We start from the raw sequence: 16,569 nt of genomic DNA, 5'->3' as shown, positions 1-16,569 counted from the left end.
AAATGCTTTGGCTATAACCAGATTGGTCAAAAATGGAACCAAACAAGGCAATCAATCCAATTGAGCTGGACAATATAATTAAGTGAACTTAGTGCTCACAGTATGTTAATAAAATTCAAGCTACTAAAAAAATGAACAAAGAGCTCCAGGAGGATGATCAGTGCATTTTATAAAATGGTTACACAAGGCCTATAAATTCAAACTTTGCTCAAGATTTGAGACTAATCTCTCACATTTACATAATTTTATGTGAAGCAAGTTTCTTCCCAGCTTTAGCTGTAATAACATTTTCATTGGCCCCCTGCAACTATATCACTTTCACAAGTTCAACTTTCTCTCTCGGGATACTTTAACAATTCTCTCCCTTCCTTATCCATGTTGAGTTACACTTTCATAGGAAACAAGCCCTCATATTATTCACAGAGATAAAAACAAAAAGCTAAAAGCTACTGCGGATGCTGGAAATCCAAAACAAAAACAGAATTACCTGGAAAAACTCAGCAGGTCTGGCAGCATCGGCGGAGAAGAAATCAGTTAACGTTTCGAGCCTTCATGGCCCTTCAGCAGAACTGAAGCATAGTTAGGAGAAAGGTTTCTCCTAACTATGCTTCAGTTCTGCCGAAGGGCCATGAAGGCTCGAAACGTTAACTGATTTCTTCTCCGCCGATGCTGCCAGACCTGCTGAGTTTTTCCAGGTAATTCTGTTTTTGTCTCATATTATTCAACTTGCTATTTTTCACCTGTATACCTGTCCCATAAGCATTAGCCAACTCCAGCATAGAACAGGCACAAGAAACTGTGTGGCCTACTCCTGTTCTCACTCCATGATTGACAAACATGGCACCAGGCCTGGCATGAAATTACGAACTGCTTTAGCTAGCTCAACTCAGTTGAAAGTAGCATCTTGAACAAATTAAATGCCTTCACCAATACGCATTTCATAATTTTCTGAACTAGTCCCCAAGGCAGTGCTAGTTTTAAGGCCAACTGCATTGGTCACATCAAATTAAAAACTCATACTAGTTATCCCAAACCTATGGAGTATCTGAAAAATTCCTCCACCCATCCTGCTCCCAGTTCCCTGCCAATAACACCAACCAACTCGAGAGCGGTGTGTCAGTTTTCTTTCCAGCGCTGTGGAAAAGCGACTGAGCTCTGCTCGCTGCTTCCCTCTGATGGGCTGACTGATAAACAGGCGGAAAAAAAACCATCGCAGCAGCGTGCATATTAGTCTTCATCAATCCACAGTATCAGGACAGTGGATTCTTTCAAGACAGCAAATTTGGAAACTCTTTTACTTGCAGCTTTAATTAAAAGTTATTTTACATAAAACCAAAGCTTTTCAAATCCAAAGAACACCGAATTCTGTTTTGACCAAGATTTAAGCAAGCTGGAGAAAGGAACTTTGACAGCTTTCAAATGATGTCCCTCAAATCCAAAGATTTCTGGTGCATGATGGCATCTCATTTCTTTTTCATCATTCATGGCCCAAAACAGCACCTTTCCCACAATTTTTGGTTTAAGCTCCAAAATGTAGCATTAGGAGTCACTATATTAAAAAAACAGGCTGTCTCTCTCAAAGTTCTTGAACTCCTTCAAACTAAACTTGGGGCGGCGTGGGGGAGGAAATACAACATAACCGCAAGTAGTCCCAGGTTGTCTATAAACAGTTACACAGAGGTATTGAAAAGGGCATTGCCCTTGCCTAGACTGGTTAATAGCACAGTACAGGTGAAAAGGGATGAAGTTAGAATAATTTTGCAGTGCGCATATTTCAAATATCTTAACCTCTAGTTAAAGGTCAGAATTCTTGTATGTTCAATCTTATGTTACACATCCCCTTCAGTTAAAATTAAAGTTGATGTGAGAACATAAAAAGATGATTCTGGGGGTACCGATCCATAGCCATCAGCAGCTATTCTGTATGCAGGCCAGGCCTGGATAAGCATCATCAGGCTACCTGATTTCAGGGAGGGAGTCTGGGCCTAATCTATCCTCATTCAATATCCAGATCCACTTTCAGCAGGGGATCAGTGGGAAACAATGAATTTTCCATTCCCTAATCAGAATACCGTGACACCCCCAGCTGAAGTCAGCTAGCTAAGCCCAGGATTGAATTTGGGAACCTCCTGTTCCACACTTAACAGTGAAAAACATGAACGTTCAGCATTGTGGTGGGAGCTCTTATAAATCAATCAATTTAAATTTCTCCTCCCATGTTATAACATTTTTGCTTTGACGTTTTACTGCTCCACAATCACCTTTATGCTCCCATAACCAAGCTTCTGCTACTGTCAATGTTGGGAATTGAAGAATTTGAAAACTCCCTACAGGGGGGCAAGTGACTACATCTTGAGAATGCCGTCAAGCTCAGGTTTCCATACTCAAGTCCTGAGAGAGAGCAAATTCTGTCCAGATGGGGTCAGATAATCACACACAGCAACTACAGAATCTTAGTTTACATTCTACAAGAATATTTTTTGCAATGGTAGCACCATTTTCCCTTGGGCAGTTGGCAATGTCTTTCACATGCAGCTGAGCCCTGGCAATCCAGCCCTCAAGGCCCATGGAACTATTTGTATTCCCATTGCTCAAGTATTGGTTTGTTTTGTTTTGAGTTTTAAGCATTATTTGTTGCAAATGGTGGATAAAATGGTAATATGAACTTTTGGCATCAGTTGATCTCAGGCAGGTAGCCTCAGAACTCGACAGAAGAGTGGAAAAAGAATCACTATGATACAATGATCTCTGCTAGTCTGCTGCACATGTGCATAAATGAAGACAGATGAGCTGGTACCTACAGTTGAATAGCCTGCCAACAATCACTAGTCTCACACAAAATGCAGCATCCTGACAAATTTCTGGAGGCAGGCAGCCTAGGTACTTGTCAACATCTTGGGGAACAAGGGAGAAAACATGTTTAGGTTAATCCCAAATTATGTTTAAATGCTTGGGTGTGATTGCAAAACTCATTTCAAAATCTAAAGGGTTAAAATCAAGGTCCCCAAGCATATGGGTATAGACTGGATCAGAGCAAGAAGAGAACACCTCTCACCTACTTCCAAACTAAATAGATTCCTTTCAGGTTACTACAAATGGGTCAATGCGAGAAACACTATGAACATACTGGGACTGCCCAATCATTTCCCATCCACAGAGATGGGAGCACTCAGTAACAAGAAGCTGCTCAGTCTGACTAGCTTATAGCTACAATATTCATTCCTAAAAAGGGAATTGATAATGCTAAGGAACTTTTATTCCCCCAAATAGTGAACTTTAAAGAGAATTTTACAGCTTCCCTGATGTAACTGAGCCATACAGAGCACAAAGTCCCAGATTCGATTCCTCATCTACCTTGAATTAACTGAAGTTAACTGGAAAAGGGGTTACGGCACAATTTGGCAAACTGCTACAGAACCACAGATGTAGCCATGCTACTAGCCAAGTTGCTCCAGTCCAGTTACAACAATGGCATCTATCAACAAAGTGGAAAACTGTTCAGGTATGTCCCGTCCACAAAAAGACAGGCAAATCCAATCCCAATTGCCAGTCAATGTTCAAGTCAGCAAAACAAAGGACGGCACCACCGTGTTAAGTGGTACTTACTCATTAATAATCTGCTAAATGATGCTTAGTTTGGGTTCTGCCAAGATCACTTGGCTCCAGAGCTCAGTCTTTGTCCAAACAAAGATAAGGCTTCACTTCTGGAATTCGGCTGTAAGAGTGACTACACCAAGGCAGCCTTTGAGTGATTGTGGCATCAAGGAGCTCTGATAAAACTGAAGTCAATCATAATCTCTTCAATACCCATACCTAGCACAAAGGATAATGGCTGTGGCTGGAGCAGGTCAAATCTTGTCATCCCATTTCATCACTGGAGGTGGTCCACAGGTCAATGTCCTTCAGCTGCTTCAACAACCTGCTTTCTATCATAAGGTTAGAAGGGGGATGTTCACTGATGACTGCACGGTGTTCAGTTCCAGTCACAACTCCTCAGATAAAGCAGTCCACTGAATCTCCCACTCTTGGGATAATTGTTGACCAGAAACTGAACTGGATCAGCCACATAGCAGATCAGAGACTGGGAGTTCTGTGGCAAGTAACTCATATCTTGACTCCCCAAAGCCTATCCATAATCTACAAGGCTCAAGTCAGAAGCGTGACGGAAAACTCCCCACTTGCACAGGTTCAAGAGGCCGAATGGCCCATTCTTGTTCCCAATTCATATGTTCATATAACTGGATGAGTGCAGCTCCAACAACCCTCAGAAGCTGGGCACCATCTCGGGCAAACCAGACCATTTGATTTACCACCATTTACCACTTTAATCACTCTCTCCACCACTGAGGAACTGAGGTAGCAGTGTGTACCATCCACAAGAAGCACTGCAGTAACTCATCAAGTCTCCTTCAACATCAACTTCTAAGCTCACAACTATATAGAAGGCCAAGCACAGCAAGTACATGAGAACACACCACCCTGACTTGGAAATCTATCACTGCCCCTTCACCACTGTGCCCTAATTCTGGAACTCCCTACCTAACAGCACTGTGGAAATCACATGAACTGCAGCAGTTCACTACCACCTTAGAGAGCCATTAAGGATGGACAATAAATGCTGATTTTGCCAGGGGCACCCACATCTAACAAATACATACAAAGGTATAAGGATGGGGGTCAGGCCCAGCTGACCTTTCTTCCATAGTCCAAGTGCCTGTTAAAAATCACTGCCCTGAGTAATTACTTTGGGAAAGCTGCAGCACCACAGGAGCAGGGAGAAAAGTATGACAAAAATCTAGCCTCCCAAAAGTTCAACAAGTTTGCCGGAATAGTTGACTCTCAAAAAAGTCCTCAATTCAGATGGGGAAGGGGAAGAAATGGCCAGAGTTTTAATTGCGATCTTCAGACCACTGTCTGAAACACGTGTAGACACTAGGAAAGAATAGGTTCAGTCTTTGTCCTGAAAAATTATGAGCATTGTTCTGATCCCCCTGGAAGCCATAACATGAAAGAACCAACTTCCCAAATGACCCCAACAGGAGAAACCGATCGACAAGATTTCACTTTTACTGTAACAAAATAAACAAAGATCAATTAGCGGGCAAATTCTATTCAGTAGAAACTATAAATCACATTGTAAACAGCTGATGCAAGGATGAGTCTCACGGATTTCTTCGGCAGGACTCTTAGCATAGATGCAGCACTAAGCACTTCAAGTCCTAACGTCTCTTGCAACCATCTTCCTCCAGTAGAGTCCAACCGCTCTTCGCCATGCAAGCTGTGATCCTCACAGATCCTCATGTCGTCTCCAACAACCACTTTACTCCATCTGAGATGCACAGTTGCAATTATCACCAACGCACTTCTGCAAACCTCTTTCACTCAGGCCATAGCAGTCCACAGCTATCCTAGAAGCATCTTTATTTGACCACGCAATAATACCCGGTACACAGCATGGCTCTGGTTAAAAACCACCCAGCACCTCAGTGTGCCTGGGCGGTCCCAGTTTTTTTTAGGTTTGTCTTTTCAGCTGGCTCCCACACACAGATATACAAAGAATCAATGACCGTTCTCTCTCTACTGAAAAACTGAACTTTTTGAACCCCACAGGTTCTAACAAGTTGAAATCACATCTTCCAGCTTGTTTATTATTCCCAGTTAGCTTCTGCTTCCTTAGCAACCAAATGTACAGGTTCATTTCTCAGAAGTCTGATGTCAGTCAGGAATGTAATTAACAAGCTCTCCTGCACCCCCCAACCCAGAAACCTGGACCTGATCTCTGTTTCAGCTAGGGACATTCTAAAAAAAATAAGCATTTATCACAGCATGTTGACGCTGTATTACGATATGCAGTTAGCACAGATGTATTTAAGGGGAAGATGGATAAGTGTATGAGGGAGAAAAGAATAAATAGGGTTTATTCAGGTGCAATGAAGAACAGTGGGAGGCAGCTAGTATGGAGCACAAACATAGGCAGAGCATTGTTGGGTCAAATGGACTGTCACTGTAAAATTCTATGCAATCTATGGAGTCAATGTAAAACAAGACTCACTCATAGGAGGGTCAATATCAGCACTAAGCCATCTTCATCTGAATACTGACAGCATTTATCTCCTTCCTATATATACACAGTAAATATAAATCATTTTTCAGTTAATTTTATGCCACTCATTTCTAGAAGAACCACTGTAAACCATATTTACTTTAGAGTCAGATCCTTCCTATAAAAGTATGCCAATAAACATTACATTTTCAGAACACTGCTCTGCCAGACACATCTCCCACATGCATACTTTCAACTCTTTGCTCAATACAGAAGCAGACACAACAATGACCTAGTAAACACAGTACCATATTTGATCCTGAGATAGTAAGACTTCATGGAATAAAAGTTTACTATGCTACCTGACCCCCTTGCTTTTAAAAATTGAAGAGAATTAACTAAGCTTTGAAAAATAAATGATTGTAGAGCAAATCAGATTAGCACGAGTATCCTAACCTCCCCCGAGAAGCTTGCCAAATTTAATTTTTTTTTAAAAAGAGAACTATTTTAATGTATTGTATTTGATTCAAATCTTTTCCAATGTCTACTTTAATTTCACATTTAAAAACCAAACATGAAAAACCTCCAAGTTACTGTCACAGCTCCTGCAGAAAAAGCATGCCTTGATGAAGTAAAGTCATTTTTTGGAAGATGAAAATCTTTTTAAAAATGAAGTACGCATTGACTGGTTTAAATTTAATTTTCCTTTGAAAATCATCCAGGGCAAAAATTGTGTGATGAAATTTCATATAAAGTTCAAATTCCACCATAGCATGGGGAGATACACACCCCCCTAAAAGAGATTAGATTTCCAACACATGGAATAAAGAGGGTGGGAACTTTATATGAAACCTAAATTCCACAAAACAGGGAGAGATATGCACAAACATACCTACAGGAAGGAAACATCAGATTTACAACACCACCTAGAATAAAACATGGGAACTTTATATGAAACTTAAATTCCACTATAACAGGGAGAGATACACACACACACACACCCCTACCTAGATTTCCAACATAAAGAATAAAGAGGATGGCTGTTATGTATACATATGTACACACACATATACACAGAACTATATACACACATATATTATACACACATAGATGTACACACACTAATATATCATTTTATATCTCTGTAGATGTGTATATATATACACACACATATGTATACATACATGTACACATACTATTTTATATCTATAGCCACACATACATATACACATGCTAATATATCATATTTATATCTATACCCACATGCATATATACACATCTAATATAGACATACATGTACACATACTATCACATTTTATACCTGTATCCACATACATGCATGTGCACATTAATATATTTTATATCTATATACACACATACTAATATTCCATATTTTATACCTATATTCACACATATATAGACCTATATTTATAAACACTTGCCTAGTTTATGGCTTCCATAAAGCAGCATGCAGGATAACTGTGTTTGTGGAGGGGGGGGGGGGGGGGGGGGTAACTACTTATTAACATTTTATGAACCACACCCTCTTATTGGGACGGGGAAGAGGGATATCGTTATTAGTTTACACCATGCGGCGCGTCTTACCTTCAGCAAGTGTTGGTGGGGGTGCTTCAGGTGGCAGAGCTGAAGCGTTTTTTTTAAATGGCTCTCTCCCGCTACTCATTCACATCCACAGAACAACAAGGGAACTGACTGCAATATGGCGGCGCCAGGACCCCGTCCACCCCGTCAGGCCCCCGACCAGGCCGACTACCCGCCTGCAGGGGAAAAAAAAACATAAAACAACTTCCGGTCGGCCCCCTCCCCCCCCCCCACCAACCCCAGTTCCCATCACATGTCACTTTCAATATGGGGGGGGGGGAGGGGAGAAGAGAAAAAAATAAAACGTCGCGTTTTTAAATCATCGATCTTTGGTCGAACTTTTTTTAAAAAAAATAATTTCCATTTGGTTTGGTTGGTGGGGGGGGGGCCGAAAAAGAAATAAAACCAGGCGCGTGTTTCGCTACCTAAAAGATTCAACCCCCCCCCGACCGGTTGGAACCGGTTCGATCCGGTCCCGTTTTGAAATAAAAACCGTTACGGAGCGTTTCCTCGGGCATTTTCTTTTATGTTTGACCCGGTGCGTTTGATTTCTTTAAAAGAAAAGTCATTATTTCTAGTCCCTTCCTCCCCCCCGAACCAAAAAAAAAGTTGTTTTAAAGGGGAAACGCCGAAGAATATTCGAGAAGCCGCCACATGGCGTCACATGGGGGCTGCGATGACGTCATTGGCTCCACTCATCGAACTTTATAGAAGATGGAAATTTTGGGGGGAGGGGAGTCAAACTCTTCTCATTCACATCCGGTCTCCATTCACTTCTAGTTTGAGTAGAAGTTCCACCCTGGAATGAGGCAGCACAGCGGGAGGCCACTCGACCCGTCGCGCTCCTGCTGGCTCTTGGTCCCACGGCAAAAGGAAGACGTGGCACTTGCGCCCGCTCGGGGTGGCCCCTGAGGTCCTCGCAGCCCGTGCAAACGCTTGCAAAGTAGTGGGGTTCACTCTTTTTCATTTCAATCCTTTTCGCAGGGCGCGGGCGTTCATTGCCCGGCCCTTGAGAAGGTGGCGGTGAGCAGCCGCCTCCTTGAACCGCTGCAGCCCATGCGGCGTAGGTGCTGTAAAGGAGGGAGTTGTAGGGTTTTGACCCAGCGACGGCGAATGCTGTAATGGAAGGAAACATGGCAACCAATTTGCACACAGCAAGGTCCCACAAACAGCGGTGTAGTTATCTGTTCCCTTCGGTGATGTTGATTGAGGGATAAATATTGGTCCTCGGATGGGGATAACCAGTGCCATATGGGATATTTTACATAGGAGGGCAGACAGGCCCCTTGGTTTAAAGTCTCACCCAAAAGATGCCCCCACCCCAGCTCAGTTCCTTCTCTTAAATAGAACGTTTTTTTTTTCTATTTACTTTGTTACCTCACAATGTGGAACCTTAACTATTAAAGTTGGTATCATTCTTTTGACTCTTCTTCACCGTAAGATAGGAGTCAAGATACAGATCAACCATGATCTAGTCAAATGATGAAAGGGCTGAATGTCCTACTTATGTTTTTATAGATCCTAGAACTCATGATGGTAGGTGCTGCCTTGCCTCGATCTTGGTAAAAGTTGCTGATCCAACGTTGTTCATGACTATAAAACAGATTGAGACATATAGTTTTGATACAATAATAAATAGCGATTTGTTGTTGTTTCTGTATCTTCACAGAGTAGTGAAAAGATTCATCAGACATTGGGAGAACTCCCTTGCTCTTCTTCAAAAGAACACTATGAGATCTTGATTTAGCAACTCACATGACAAATGGCACCTCCAACAGTGCAGCACTCCCTCAACGGTACCACTGAAATGGCAGTTTAGATTTTAGAGTGGGACCTGAACTCAATCTTCTGACTTAGAGGAAAGAGTGCTAACCAAGCACTGAGTCACAATTGACAGATATAGACTAAATTGGGAGAATTATGGGAATAAATGAACTATGGGATTTAGGGATACAGTCATTAAATCAGCTAACTGCTGCCAAAAGCAATCCAAAGAGGTTAATGGAATACTTGGCTTCATTGCAAGATATATAGAATATTAAAACTAGGGTTGCCACTGTGATTAAATATATTCCTGGAGGTTTCATCACATGACTTGCTCCCACGCTGCAGCCATTAGTCAGCCAATACATACATCTTTGTGACGTACTGCCTTCCTATGCCAATTGGAAAGCAAAAAAGCAACTCGTAACCCAATTCGATGATGTTTGACTGTCAGCCAAACAGCCTTTTTTTTCCCATTTTCAATATTTTTATGTCTAGTAAAAAGAAATGTTCGAAGAAAATTTTCTTTAAAACTCTTTGTTAATGTCCAATGATTTTTCTCCAAGATTGCACACAGCAATGTCTTGGAGATTGATCTTCAATTCCTGGAGACTCCAGGCCAATCCTAAACGGTTGTCAACACTAATTAAAACAAGAACCTACTACTAGAATGTTATGACGCGGCTAATGATGTGTGCAAGGAGGATCAAACCCACGAGGGAAACTTAATTGCGCAGGTTATACAATTTGTATTTTATTTTGAGATGCGTGCCCTGAATTCAGTAGTAATAAGTCCACCAAGACTCTAGAGATTTTTTCAGAAAACTAAATTAACATTTATTAACAAAAGAAATGTTTTCAAGCACATACATAGGTCTACAAATTACTACTATAATAACTCCCAAACCCCCTAATTAATCTGGCTCCCAGTTACACCCCCATTCAGGCAACATTAAAAACAAATAGATTTAAACAGGTCCAGGCAAGTCAACACAATAACCTGGACAGGAGAATTCAAAGTGGCTTTTCCCAGCTTCGGTTTCTGTCGACAGCAGCTTAATGCACAAATACTGGGAGCTTTTCACACTTCTGGTAGATCTTACAATGCCTTCCAACTCATAGCCTCATTCTGCTTTATACATGCAAATTCCATTGTTCCCATATGTCTTTGGAACTTTACCTTTCTCATTGCATGTTGCTAATATTACCAGTAAACTTTGGGAAAAATAAACATACTGCTTGGCCTAGCTTCTCTGGCTAGGTGTAACATCCTACCATCTCTTTGGAATGCAAACTACTCTGATTTATCTGCAAATGCAAATCCTCCTCACCTCACATTCTAAAACTTCAGCCATGTTTATGTATTTAGCATTTCAAACCTAGCTTCTTTTGATGAGTCAAAGCCTCCAGACAGCTGTCTCCAATTCAATTAAATCCCACCCCCCAAAACACACACACACAGAAAATATCCAAATCCCACTAATAACCTACTTTTACAATAAATCACAATAATATTATGAGAATTATTATACTTTTGTGACAAGGAGTTGCTAGTCGGACATTAGAATCATTGTCAGTATTGAGATCTCCACCTTTAGGAAAGGAACAATGGCCTTAGAAGGAGTCCAATTGTGATTCGCATAATGGATAACTGTGAGGAAGGGACTTAACTATGAGGAAGAGACTGGGAAAATTTAGGTTATATTGTCTAGGTATAAAAAGGTTATGGGTTGATCTGTTTGAGGCAATGAGGAAGCCCAGAACAAGGAGAAATAAAATGTTCACTGTTAGAGGTGAGTTGAGGAAAATAAATCTTGTGTAAGTTTGGGAGAATATGGAATGCACTGATCCCAAAATGTCATAAGCGCAGAAACAAAAAGCATGTTTCAAAGGGTTACAGGAGTTAAGGGGTTTGGAAAGAGGGTGGGAGACTGGCATCATAAATACAAAATTACAGAGCTGTCCTAATGGTCCTATATCCATGCTGTGTTACCCAAATGGCTGCCTTATACTATGCCTTAAGTGGCATAAAATTGGTGGTCCTCTTTTCTACATGGTTAAAGATAGGATTGGAAATAAGTAAAGATAAAATATAAAGATAAAAGATAGTTCTAGCTGGGACCATAAAAAGAGCAACAACTTTTTATACACACACTCAATTTCCCAGAACCGCTTCATCCAGTGCAGGGTCGCAGGGAGCCAGAGCCTATGCTGACAGGCAAAGGGCACTAGGCAGGGTACACCCAGAACAGGATGCCAGTCCATCACAGGGCACACACTCATACATACACACAGACATCCACACTAGGGGACAATTTACCATAGCCAATCCACCTAGCCAGCACGTGTTTGGACAGTAGGAGGAAACCAGAGCACCAGGCAGAAACCCACACAGGCATGGGGAGAACGAACGAACTCCACACAGACAGACACCTGAGATCAGATTCGAACCTGGGTCCATGGAGCTGTGATGCAACAGTGCCACCATGCCACCCAACATTTGGTACAACATTTATATAATACTTCTAACAGAGACCAGGTCACAAGGTACTTCAGAGAGGCGGAATCAAAAATAAAATGTACAGCAAGCCAAAGGGCATAGGACACAGCTGCCGGTGTTGGGGTGAAAGAAGGGGACTCAAACACAAAATGTGGAATCAAGTGTTCAGGATGTAAGTCTACAGGAGGTTACATCGATATGGAGTTAAAAAGGTTGTGATGGAATTATTTTTTATTCATTTTTACTGGATGAGGGCATGGCTGGCTAGGCCAGCATTTATTGCCCATCTTTAATTGCCCTTGAGAAGGTGGTGGTGAGCTTCCCTCTTGACCTGCTGCAGTCCATGTGGTGTAAGTGCACCCACAGTGCTGTTAGGGAGGAAGTACCAGGATTTTGACCCAGTGACAGTGAAGGAACAGCGATATATTTCCAAGTCAGGATGGTGAGTGGCTCGGAGGGGAAATTGCAGCTGGTGGTGTTCCCATGTACCTGCTGTCCTTGTCCTTCTAGATGGTAGTGGTCGTGAGTTTGGAAGGCGCTGCCTAAGGAGTCTTGGTAAGTTTCTGCAGTGCATCATGTAGATGGTACACACTGCTGCCACTCTGCATCGGTGGTGGAGGGAGTGAATGTTTGTGAATGGGGTGCCAATCAAGCGGGCTGCTTTTTCCTGGATGGTTTGAAGCTTCTTGAGTATTGTTGGAGCTGCACTCATCCAGGCAAGCAGAGAGTATTTCATCACACTCCTGACTTGTGCCTTGTAGATGGTGGACAGGTTTTGGGGAGCCAGGAGGTGAGTTACTCGCTGTATCATTCCTAGCCTCTGACCTGCTCTTGTAGCTACAGTATTTATATGACTGGTCCAATTCAGTTTCTGGTCAATGGTAAACCCTAGGATGTTGATAGTGGGGGGATTTAGCGATGGTAATGCCATTGAATGTCAAGGGACAATAATTAGATTCTCTCTCGTTGCAGATGGCCATTGCCTGGCACTTGTGTGGCGCGAATGTTACTTGCCACTTGTCAGCCAAAGCCTGCATATTGTCCAGGTCTTGCTGCATTTCTACATGGATTTCTTCAGTATCTGAGGAGTCACAAATGGTGCTGAACGTTGTACAATCATCAGCGAACATCCCCACTTCTGACTTTATGATGGAAGGAAGGTCATTGATGAAGCAGCTAAAGATAGTTGGGCCTAGGACACTACCCTGAGGAGCTCCTGCAATGATGTTCTGGAACTGAGATGATTGACCTCCAACAACCACAACCATCTTTCTTAATGCGAGGTATGACTCCAACCAGCAGAGAGATTTTTGGCTGATTCCCATTGAATCCAGTTTTGTTAGGGCTCTTGGATGCCACACTTGGCCAAATGCTGCCTTGATGTCAAGGGCAGTCACTCTCATAAAATGTCAAGATGGTATAATGTAGGATGCAAATCTGGTTAGTTTTATTCTATTTATCTTTGATTTTTGGAATTGCTTTTCAAAAAAATTCTTTACATTCAATATAAATCATCTACTGTTCCCAATAAATGAGGTGCTCTGGATAAGTAGAAATATACCTGGGACATACGTTTTCACCAGATAAATCTGGGAACTGGCAACTTGTAATGTTGTTCAATCTATGCGGTTATATTCTCTTTGAGGTAGCGATTATTAGCGCTGAGAGTGAAACCTTCTTCTACTTTAGGCGCACGGTTTGAACATCGAGAACATCCAGGTCAGCTTTAATGCATGTTAAAACACCTGTAGCAATGCCTCTGTTATGGCACAGCAGATGGTAAATGCTGAGCTGCTCAAATCCCAGAAGGAAACTTGAAATAGCTGCCACAATTGTTTGCAATTTGTACTTTATTTCGAGGTGCATGCCTTGAATTCAGTAGTAATGATCCCACCACGACTTTGAGGTTTTTTACAGAATTAAATTAAACATTGATTAATAGAAGAAAAGATTTTAAGCACATACATTGGTCTACAAATTACTACTGTAATAACTCTTAAATCTCCTAATTAATCTAGCTCCCAGTTACACCTCCATTAAAGCAACAGTAAGACAACATAGATTTCAACAGACCCAGGCAAAGCACACAATATCCTAGAAAGGGATATTCAGAATGAGTTTTCTTAACTTCAGTTCCTGTAGACAGCAGCTTGATGCATAGAAGATGGAGGCTTTCACACTTGTTACATCTTAGAATTCCTTCCTCCTCACACATAACCTCATCTCCTTTATGTATGTGTCTCCCTTTTTAATGTAAATTTCATTGTTCCAATATGTCTTTGCAACTTTACTTTCTCCATAAAATAAATCTTTCATAGTACTCGTATCATCAGTAATCTTTGGGAAAAATAAGCACAATGTTTGGCTTAGCCTCTGTTGGCTAGGTGTAACACCTTACCATCTCTTTGAAATTCATGACACTGGTTTATCTAAAAATGCAAATGTTCCTCACACCTCACATTCTAAAATTTCAGCCATGTTTACATATTTAGCATTTCAAATCTAGCTTCTCTTCTGATAACTCAAAAACTTCAGACGAGCTGTCTGCAATTCAATTAAAATCGCCCCCACACAGAACCACACAGAAAAACTAATCTAAATTGCACTATTAACCTACCTTTACAATAAATCACAATAATATTATGAAAATTATTAAATTTTCATGACATCTCAACCTCAGAAGAGCACTCATAGACCACTTTGGCTACCTAATGATCTCCATAACACCAATCTTTTTAGCATCTGTTGTGGAGTCAGTAACATTGAGTAATAAATTAAGATTGTTCCAGGCTATGTCACAGACAGACAAAATTATCATCCCTGCAGAGCGGACTGAATCTAAATATTTAATTCCAGAGGTGAAAGGACTTGGCTAAATTGAGAGAATGGGAGTTAGTTTGATATTCAAGGACACAGAGCGTTCAGAAAGAACAGAAAAGGAGGTGATGTAGCATAGACATCAGAGACAACTAGAAGCTAAGTGAAATTGATCATGTAAGAGAGAAAGTGTTACGATCAGGTAACATTTTAAAAGAAAAGATAGCTTTTATTGTGTTTAATCTGGTCCAAATAAAATAATAAATACACTCAGACTTTCACCGCACATGCATACTCAAAGTTCACACAAACACACACACACACTTACAGACACATGCACACACATACACGCACACACACACACATACGCACAAATAGATTACTGAGTGGGAGGCGATAAGCAAGTTAGAGTTTAATAATATTAAAGGCGTATGCAGCTCATAGAGCTTGGTGATTTGGCTGGCATCAGGCTGAATTTGATGGTCTGGCTGCTTCCACTCGGTGATCCTGATGGTTCTGAAATAAGTTGCAAATGGACAATCCGTTCTTCTGGACATAGCAGGTGTGGAGTTGAGTTCTTTCTTTAAAATCTTTGTCTGTGGCACAAGGGGAGTTACAGTCAGAAAACAGGGTTCTAAAGCTTGTAATTTGGGTTCGAGAGAGAGAGCGAGAGACCCATACAGGGATCTTACTTCTTCAGCAACCCATGTGCTTGTCCTGTAGAGAAAGCAGATGCTTAAACACACAAAAGGGTTGGCTTGTCACATGACCATCCCTCTCCAACTGCCTAGTGATTCAAAATTGGTTAGTGTATTCCACTTGTAGTTTGATTGGTTCATGTCAGAGAGCTGTCCACCTCCCCTTAAGCCAGGGTTCTGTTATCCAGTTGAGTACCCCAGACAATTGCCCTGATGCTTCGCTAATGGGGACAGAATATGTGATTCACTCATATTCCCCTGAGGTGATTGTCACTGATGGGTTTTTGCAGACCTGGTGTCTCCATCTCAATGGGTTGGAATGTGGAATGTACAGTGATGCAAATTGTGTAGCCATCTTGGGCTGAAAGCTCAAGTCACACCATAGTCTCTGTTTGTTAAAAAGTTCAATTTGTTATGAAAGTATAATAATTTTCATAACATTATTATGGTTTATTATAAAGTAGGTTTATGGATGTGAGTATAGATGGTTCTGTTTGCGTGATTTAATTACATTTGGAGTGAGGTAGACTGCAAGCTTGAAATTATCAAAAGAAGCTAGTGTAGAAATATACTTGAAATGCTAATGAGTAAACAAGGATGCTGTCTTAGCATGTAAGGTGTGAAGGGCATTTGCACTTTTAGATAAATGAAGGGATTGTTTGGATTTTAAAGGGATGTTAGTATGTTTACAACTAGCCAGATAAGCAAGGCTAAACAGTGTGTTTATTTTTCCCAAAGGTTGCTGACAATATTGGCAACATGAAAGTTTTTATATTATGGGGTAGGTATAGTTCCAAGGACATATGGAACAATGAAATTTACATATTAAAGAGAGAGAAACATAGATAAAGGAGAATGAAAGGCTATGTTGGGGGGGCATGTAAGATCTAACATATGTGTGTGAAACAGCTTTGAAGAAGCCTCCAGCCATTTGTGCATAAGTCTGTTGCGTCTGGTAACTAAAGTTGGAGAAAGCCATTTGGAATTCTACTGTCAAGTGGGTATCATGTTAACTTGCTGTTTTTTTAAATCTAAAATCTATTTTGGACTGTTGTCTTAGAGGGGGCGTGTAGCTAGCAGTCAGGTTAATTAGGAATTTTAGGAGTTGTTATAGTATTAAGTAATTGTAGTCTTATGTATGTGCT

General features: G+C 41.1%; 1 protein-coding gene across 3 annotated transcripts in view; it reads right to left on the bottom strand.

Moving 5' to 3' along the window:
* LOC144676208 (SUMO-conjugating enzyme UBC9) overlaps nt 1-8,323 on the bottom strand; it is a 38,417-nt gene extending 30,094 nt beyond the window's left edge. For 2 of the 3 annotated variants that reach the window (XM_078536695.1, XM_078536696.1), the window contains exon 1: nt 7,649-7,782. The gene's annotated coding sequence lies outside the window, so the exon portion shown is untranslated. Of the gene's footprint in view, nt 1-7,648 lie in introns of all 3 variants that reach the window. The other variant, XM_078536694.1, reaches the window with a different exon arrangement.
* Nucleotides 8,324-16,569: the final 8,246 nt, after the last annotated feature.

Source organism: Cetorhinus maximus, unplaced genomic scaffold (assembly GCF_964194155.1).
Source record: "Cetorhinus maximus unplaced genomic scaffold, sCetMax3.hap1.1 HAP1_SCAFFOLD_1424, whole genome shotgun sequence".
NCBI lineage: Eukaryota > Metazoa > Chordata > Chondrichthyes > Lamniformes > Cetorhinidae > Cetorhinus > Cetorhinus maximus.
This window is presented reverse-complemented; position numbering and strand designations above follow the sequence as displayed.